Raw genomic sequence first — 9,488 nt, 5'->3', positions numbered from 1 at the left:
GTCGCCACCGCACTTCTATTTATCCAAAGGAAAGGTTAGAAAGCAAACAAAAACCAAGAAGTTTTATCAAATAAAAAACTAATAAAAATGTCAGAGATCTAGGTAAGGGGGTTGGTTATGCAATGGGAAGGTTTTAAGCACCCAAACATCCTTAGTACTCTAAGGGAACCCTTTTTACAAATGTTGTATGGTGGGTTGGTATTTATGAAAATATTTGTGCAAACATGATTGGGGAGATGAGAAAAGAATATACAAGTTATTTACAATTTTGTGTTTGAATGGATAAACCCACTGCCTACGTATCATCTTTAAAAAGGTAGGATCAAAACCTCGTAGTTCGGGGTAAAAATCTCAAAAGAAGTTGGTGAATTGATTGGTCAAAAGCCTTAAGGTCTTTTGTTATCAAAGGGAGAAAACTCAACCCAAAACCACAAATCCACCATGTGAGGAGGGCTTCAACATGCTAGTGAGGGGTTAACCCTATAATAAGGATGGAAGACTTATAATCCAACACTAAGGATACACGTGAGTATTATATCAACCTCTATGATAATTCAAACCTAACAGCTAATGTTTATGAAAAGCTTTAACACAAATGGTCATTGAGACCATAAAAACAGTTTGAGTGAGTTGGATTTACAAATGAAAAGTATTCACAAAATAAGGTCAAAGTTGACTTAAGATTCGATTCAAAATAAATGTTATGAAAAGAGTTTGAAAAAAATCAAAGGCATAGTGCCTAGGTTTCTAATTTTTGAAAACAATGTCAATGTTTGCATAAAATAAGCTTGGCTTTGGTTAGATTGGAGAGAAGAAGAGAAGGGCTAGGTCCTAAACATGCAAAGATGAGGGAAGAGAAATAAAACCACTTGGAGTTCCCTTCTTGAGATCATAAAGATGATCCAAGTTGCTCCTTTCCTTTGGATTTAGCAAGCAATAGGCAATTAACTCAAACAATCAAGCAAATATTCAATCAAGCTCCTAGGAATCTTCCAATTGACTTTTGTCTCTCTTATTTTTGGATGCTCATGACAATGCTCCTTCTAATTGGCTCAAGTTTAGGATCCCTATCACACAAGAACACACAAATCAAAAAGTTCCACAATGCAATAAAAAGAATGGACAAGAGTGAGTTTAGAATTAGGTTTTTTTCAATGCCATCTTCAAGATTAAGCATTCTAAAGGCATGAGGCCTAGTTGCTCTTGAACATATTTAGTATTCTAAAGGCATGAGGCCTAGTTGCTCTTGAAACTCCATTTTGTATAGGTAAGATCCTAAATCTAAGTCCTTTCTCCATTTTGCATTGGGTTCACACAAACAAAACAAAACAAGCACAAGGCAATAGTATATACACAATAATGTGCTCAAGTGAGCAAAAGGCAAATTGCATTAACATAAACATGAACTCAAGTGGGCAAAGGGCAAAGACAAATGAATTAATGAGCAAGAAATTAAATTGCATTAAAGTAAATTGCAAGAATTAAATGCTTGAATTAAAATTTAGTAATTAGTAGTTAGTGTTAGTGTGCCATAAGGCAATTTAGCGTTATGTTACGCAATCGTAAGTGGACTAATGTAGTAGTCACACCTATCTGAGGTCGGTCAATAAAACTATAGGCAAATAAACACAAGTTAGATACCATGACTAGTAAGCCAAGCTCCTACAACTTGCCATGCCAAAAGAAAAGAAGAATGACCTTGTATCGATTTAGGTTTTTTGCTTGACCAAGAAGCAACCTATCTTTAATGCAAAGCAATTCACTTGATCTTTGATCAAGATGAATTTGATTTGGATCAAATAAGGTTAAACTGCTCATATGTCAAGGCTAACCACCAATCATTAACTCATTGGTCAAAAAGAAAAAAGAAGAAGAAGATGGAAATGGAATGTACATAATTGAAATTCAAATGACATAAGCAAAACACATTGACCAAATATGAACGGGATCAACATCAATCAATGTTAAACAGAAGTGAGATGAAGCTTAGAAGTCAAGAAATAACAAAAATATTTTTCGTATTTTTTGGAATTAAAATAATACTTGAATTAAAATAAACAAATAAAGGTCAAACTTCAAATCCAATTCAAATCAACTTGGAAAAGTCCAATTGGATCATCTAAGTCTAACATGGTCAAACAAGGTTTGACAAAAAATTTCATCATTTTTTGAAAACAAGAACTAATTTTAAACAATTAAAAATGAAGAAAAATAGCATAATTGGACTAAAATCTCAAATAAATCTCAAATCAATTAAGAAATTGATGAGAATATTTTTCATAGATCCATCATCATCTAAAGATGTTAAGAAAATATCTTTGGCATTTTTTAATATTGAAAAGTATTTTAAATGAATTAAAAACAATCAAAAATGAAATAATTCACAAAAAATATTAAATGGAATCACAAAAATAATTAAAAATCACTTTTAAAAACTAGAATTTAAGAGAATTTTTTTGCAATTGGTCCCATATTTTTGTGACTCCAAATAAAGAAGTTATGAATTTTTAAAATAAAATGGAATAAAAGAAAATTAAAACAGAAATTAAAAATTGGAAAAATCCACAGCGCTTGGATCCCACTTCATTAATTGACGTGGCTGATCACAAGGCTGGGAGACGCACGCGCATGATGCACTCCAGTCAACAGCGTGGCATATTGCATTAAATGAAGTCAACCAAACCAAGAGCCACAATTAGATCTGGGAAGCTTGATCCAAAGGTTGAGGTTCAAACGCGTGGAGACGGTGGTGTACACCACCGTCTTCTCCGGCAGAAGGCCAGTTCCGGCCACCTGTTGCAGGTTTTCAAACCTCAACAAAAACACGCGATCTATACATCATTAGAAAGCCGGGGTGATGTACATCACCCCTGTAACCTTAATTTCCACTCAAGATCCTTATAGAGAGAGAAATCTGAGATGTAAAAATGAGGTGTTCAATCTGAACTTGCTCAATTCACAAAATTAAAAGCACAAATCAATTGCCTCTCACATGAGGACTTCAGAGGTACCAATCAAACCAATCAATTCACTATAATAAGGGAGATTCGAAGGAAAACAATTGGAGAATCAACCTTTTCAGTGCAGCTTTTCAGTGCTTGATCCAATCCAAATCTTCAATGTAGCTTGATCTTTAAGTAACAAGGAAGCAAGGCTAAGGAATTGTAAGTGTAAGACCCCAATTTTGTCCCTAAGATCCCTCATGGCATCATAGCATTGCATTGCATAGTCTCAAGGATCTTTGAGCATCTTGGCTCCCTTTCCCTTTGGGTAGGGATCTCTTATGAGTGGTTTGAGATCACCAAGCATGCTTGAATTGTATATCATTGCTTTTCTTGTTTTATTCATTAACCAAAAGCACAAAAATATGTCATTTACATCTTTTATTTGTAGCTTAAGCAATCACCAGGTCAAGAGCTTCAAGAAGATCCTTTGTGTAAGAGATGAGGTATTTTCTTGAGATGAGGATCACATGATCATTACAAGGAGCTTACATGAGCTAGGGTTCCATTTTGGAGCAATTTCATCAAGTGATAAAGGCTCAAGTTCATCAAGACATTTCAAGGTCATTTGAGGACCAAAAGTCAACTGTGCAGTCAACTGAGGACTAAGAGGTGGGGAAATGAGTTGATACACCTTAATTATGTTCAAATGAGGTCTATTATTCATTCTAATCATCCATCTTGAAGATTCAAAGGTCATGACAAAATTTACTAAAAATGGAAAATGACCTGTAATTCAAAGTTTCCAAATTTGGCAAGTTTTTGGTCCACATTCAACTTGACTTGTCAATGTCAAAGAAGTTTCAAATGGATTTTTTGTGAACATGAAAATTGTAGATCTTTGTCTCCCCTCTTCAAAAAGTCCTAATTCATATCCATATGATGAATGGTTGAGAAGTTATGGTCATTTGATCACAAGGTGTGCATGGAAATTCAAAATGGCATAACTTTTGATACAATGCTCCAAATTGATTCATTCTTTTTGCAAAATGCTCCTCATGTTCAAGGAATCTCAAAATGGCTTCATTTGGCTCAATTGTGCAAAGGAATCATGGCTTGTATTCTCACTATTTCACACATGTGCATTTTGAAGAAAATATTCAACAATTCATTTTTGGCTTAAGATGCAAGCAAACAAACATTTCCATCATGACCATTGGATAATTTTGAGTGGATTAAAAGCCTTGCATGAGGAAGAGCACGTGGATTATGGCCTTGGAAGCTCAATTTTCATTTTTTTCATTTTGCTCCATATCTCACTAATCATGATTAACCATTGGCTTAAGTGATTAGCAGCATCATTAGCATGGGATATAAAAGCTCAAACCCTAATCATAACTGCATAACAGAACCATTTCAGATCAAAAATTCAAAAATTCCCTCCAATTTCTCTCTCTTCGAATTTTCAATTTCTTCACACAAACACCAAAAATTCTTGCAGATTCTTGATCATCATAATTCATTGAGCAAGAATCAACCACTGTTTTGAGCAATTCAGCTAGGTTTTGAGCAGTTCATGTGTAATCTCATATTGATGGAATTTGAAAATTGAAGAAGATTCAAGTGGTTTCAACTGATTCTTTTTGCACAAAGCTTCAAGGCAAGGTCAAAGGAGTAGATCTGGAGCATTAAAGCTTGACAGATCGTGAATTCAAAAAGCTCCAATTTCAAGTGAGTTGAAATTCATCCTCTCCTTTTGCTGTTTTATGTTCATAGATGTGAAGATCATGTTGCATAGGTTATGTAGATGTGTTTAGAATTGAAAATTATTAAGTATTAAGCATGTATGATGAACTTTAAGTTTAGATCTAGAAAATGTTTTGCTTTGATCTGGAAAATATAGGAAGAATTAGAAGATTTGGATGTGATATTTGGATTCTATGTTGAAGGACGAGTCGATTGGTATAAGATTTGTTGATTTCTGGTAATTTTCACGGCGGAGCCACCGTAGGGCTCGCCGGAGAAGACGACCGGAGACTGTAGCTCCGACGTTTGTGTGTTAGGGTTTATGCTTGCGTGTCTGCCATGTGTGCGCTCGCGTGTGAGTTTGATTGGATGCCATTGCCTTGACCAAGCCGCGTGTACTTTGAACGCTGATGTGGTGTGCTGACGCATTAATGAAGTGATGCGTTTTGGTCTTTTGAATGTGGACTGTGGATGTGATTTTCGCGCCTCATCATGTGGTTGTGAATATTTCTGGATTTATTTGAATAATTGCTTTTCCCTCCATTTTCCATTTGCATGTTCAATTATTTTGCTCATTTTAGAAAATTCATAAAAAATGCAAAAATAGTCCAATTTAATCCCATTTTTTTTTCATAGTTTTGTTTCAATCTCTACTATTTTTTTGTTCTGATTTCATGATTTGTTTATGTCTGGATTTTTACTTGTGAAATTTTGAATAAACATTGTGCTAAATTGATATGTTGCCTTCAATGCTTTGTGAAATTCTCTATGTTGAGCTTCTTGATCCAATTTTTTGCATGCTTGACATTCACACATGATATGATTTTTTGGTCACTGGTTTGGAATTTTTCTCACATGTTATCATCACTTTTGACACATAGAGAAAAGTGTGACAATTTGTGTCACATTTTTGACATTGAATTGTTGCGTTTTTTTCATATATCATTTGAACCTTTCTGGATTTGATTTTTTGCATGTTGAATATTCATGACCTGATGAACTTGCATAAAAAATATCAAAGTCATTGCATGCATTTCTGATTTGATGTGAATTTTCTAAATTGGAAGTTCATTTTGTGCACATTTTTTGTCCTTGCATTACATAGGCCATTTGAGGCACTTGCTTATTGATTTGATACTGGTCCTTTTGAGGACATTTTGTGGATTGTTTGAATGTATAATGTGCAAAAGATTGGGTTCTGTTTTGATCATTTGACTTAGTTTTGAATCTAGTCTTTGCACTAGTGTTTTGTACATAAACTAACCTTGTTTTGTGTTTCAGGTTTGGACATTTAGCATTGATGGTTGATTTGTTCTCACTTTGTGAGATGCAAATGATTTGAGTTCTACATTGTGTTTGTTTTGTAGGATTTTAAGTGATGTGCTTGAGCTCATGAGCTCATTTGAATGCTTGGGCATTGTTCATTGGATTGGGTAATTGTTGGAAGGATTCACTGTTTGTTTTCTGGTTTCATAACTGAAATATTAACTGTTTAGTCTTTGTACAGGTACCTTAGTTGCTTGATTGCTTTTGTTTTTGCTTAAGCTTTGGATTATGGTTGATACACCACTTAGGTAGTTATCTTCTTACTTCATGTAGTCTGGAAGTCCTGTCACCTTTTTGGCAGGCATTTTGCTGGCAAGTCCTCTTTCAGAGGCTCTGTTTGTGTTTGTTTAAAATTGTGCCAAAGACCTCCAAGAGAGGCATGTGTTACTTGATAAGACCTCCAAGAGTAGAGGTAATTAACGGATAAAAGGGATTAGTAGCCAATCCCCCGTTATTCAGTGAGTCGTTCATTACGCTCGCACTACGTGCTGATGCTTCTGAACATGTTCCCAAGATCATTTGTCCAGTGTCTGTCAAGTGGAATAGGATCTCACTTTCTGGATCCCCACGCTTTCTTTGTCATGAGCTCACCCTGGCCAGGGTTAAGAGCATGAGGTCTCATCCTCATTACCTGTTTGATCAGCTTCACCCTAACTCTCAATGTTAGTGGTTAAGAGCTCACTTGATTACCCATTATAGTTTGGCTTGTTTGTCGAGGTTGACATGACCCCTCTTGACTAAAGCCCACCCATTGTTTGAGCCTCTTGTATGTATATAGTGTGTGATGTTTGTTCACTTGTGTTGATGTTTGATGTGTGCTCTTGAACTAGGAGTTTTCCATTTGAGCTTAATTTGAAGATCATTACCATGTTCATCTAAGTGGAAGATACAAGATACATTGAGGATCTCTTATGAGACTTGTGTGATTGCTTTTGCTTTGTGCTTGCTTATTCCAAAGGATGGGATCTACTTGGATCATCAATGTGATCTCAAGAGAGGAACTCCTAGTGTGGTTTCATTTCATATCCCTCACCTTTTTGTTCTCTTTAGGACTTAGCTCTTCTTCTTTATTTCTCCACCCTAACCCAAGCCAAAACTCTTTTTATGAAAATATTTGACTATTGTTTTCAACAATAGAAACCTAAGCCTTATGCTTTTGATTTTCAAACTTTCTTTTCATAACACTTATTTTGAATTGAATCTTTAAGTCAACTTTGACCATTTTTGTATATACTTCTAATTGGTAAATATAACCCATTCAAATTCTTTTGTGGTTCCAATGTCCACTTCTTAATCAAATTTTTTCATAACCTTTAGCTATTAGGTTTGAGTTATCTTTGTGGTAGATGTAATACTCACCTATATCCTTAGTGATGGACAATGAGTCTTCTATGCTTATTATAGGGTTAACCCTTCACTAGCATGTTGAAGTTATCCTCACATGGTGGATTTGTGGTTTTTAGGTTGAGTTTTCTCCCTTTGATAACAAAAGACCTTAAGGCTTTTGGACCAATCAATCCACTCATTTGTTTTGAGATTTTTACCCCGAACTACGAGGTTTTGATCCTAATCTTTCATAAGAGGGTACGTAGGCAATGAGTTTATCCATCCAAACACAAAATGTAAATAACTTGTATATTCTTTTCTCATCTCTTCAATCATGTTTGCACAAATAAAATTTTCACAAAACAATAACCTTTGCAACAAGTGTGAAAAGGGCTCCCTAGGAGTACCTAGGATGTTTTAGGTGCCTAACACCTTCCCATTGCATAACCAACCCCCTTACCCAGATCTCTGTTTCTTTTACTAGTTTTGTTTGTAAAACTTTTAGGTTTTTGTTCGCTTTCTAACCATTCCTTTGGATAAATAGAAGTGCGGTGGCGACTCGACTTTGTATGCTTTACCTTGGATTTAGTCAATATCTCCAACGGTAACGAATACACCGCTACAGTAAGTCAAAGATCAATCAATGAAGTTGAAATTTGAGCTTGAAAAATGATGAGAAAAATCAGAATTCCTTTAATGGAGGGTTGGGGATTCAGTTGTGCAGAGCTTCAGGCGCCTTTAGGTTTAAGTTTGAAGTGAACCAAGCATTCTATTTATAGCCAAGGCTAATGCAAGCAAGGAGAAAACTCGTGTGTGCATGAGGTTGGGTCCTCCATGCATGGGCCTGTACAGGCGCATGTGAGGCCCAAAACCACTTTCAATTGAATGTTGAACACAAATGGATGAAGTTTGGACGTGCATTTGGCAAGGCAATGTAGTATGCAAGAAGATTTCACATGTTACACATAATTGAACTTAAAACTTCACCTCTTTGAATATGCCATTTGCAAAATTGAAACATAGGCATGTGGGTAATGGTTGGAAAGGTCTTGACATAAGAAACAAATGTTATGTTGAACACAAATCCATTTGGGGTTGGGAAAATATTTAAAACTGGCCATGAAGTTCAATGTACAAAACATGTATTTGAGAAATTTGCCAAAATGGACCAACTTCAAGCCCTTCTGTTTCAATGATAGAAGCCTCAAATGACAAAACCTTCAACATCAAAGTTATATATATTTTCAAGACAATAAATTTGGACTTAAAGTTTGCATAATTTAGAGTTTGGATGAGAAAGTTATGGACACTTGAAGTTAGACTTTTTCACATTTCAATGACTTTGGTCCAAAGTGACCTATAATATTTTGTATTATCACATGTGTTTCTTTTAGGATTATGAAATTTTGTCCAACATAACAATTGAAGTAGACATATTAAAATTTCCAATGCATTTGGTCCCACCTCAAAATAATAAAAAATGAAGGAGTTAGGTCTTTGGGAAGTTGATCCAAAATTAGGGTTTCAGTCAAAATGACCTATAATGTTTTGAAATGAATGATGAACATGAAAGTTGTTCATATGGTTCTTAAGAACATTTTATATCTTGGGGTAATCAAAATTTGACAAACACATCAAAAGTTAGGTCTCAGTGGATTTCAAAATAGTCAGATGAATTGACTGATCAACTTCTCAAGTCCAAACTTCAAATCTTAATGCATGGATGATTGAGGATACTCACATAAGCTCATATATGAATAAAATGATGAATTAAAGAACTTTCTTTGATGGTATTTGATCATAGGTTAAGGTTGCTTCCTGAGCAAGGCACAATCAATGCAGAGTTGAATTAGGGTTTCCTTGGGAAACAATCCTCAAGCCCATTGGTTTATCTTGATCAGATTGATAAAATGAGATACTTGGGAGACATATATGATGATTGAGAGCTTTGTGAACCATTGTCATGCTTGATTCCAACTTCATCTGGCCACTTCAATGGGCATAGGGGCTTCCTAAGAGCCTTGGATCACATGACTGCTTAAGCTTCAAAACAAAAGATGTTAGTGACATATTTTTGTGCTTTTGGTTAGTACACAAAAAAAGAAAAGCAATAATATACAATTCAAGCATGCTTGGTGGTCTCAAACC

The sequence above is a fragment of the Lathyrus oleraceus genome, chromosome 5, assembly GCF_024323335.1.
Source record: "Lathyrus oleraceus cultivar Zhongwan6 chromosome 5, CAAS_Psat_ZW6_1.0, whole genome shotgun sequence".
Taxonomy (NCBI): domain Eukaryota; kingdom Viridiplantae; phylum Streptophyta; class Magnoliopsida; order Fabales; family Fabaceae; genus Lathyrus; species Lathyrus oleraceus.
This window is presented reverse-complemented; position numbering follows the sequence as displayed.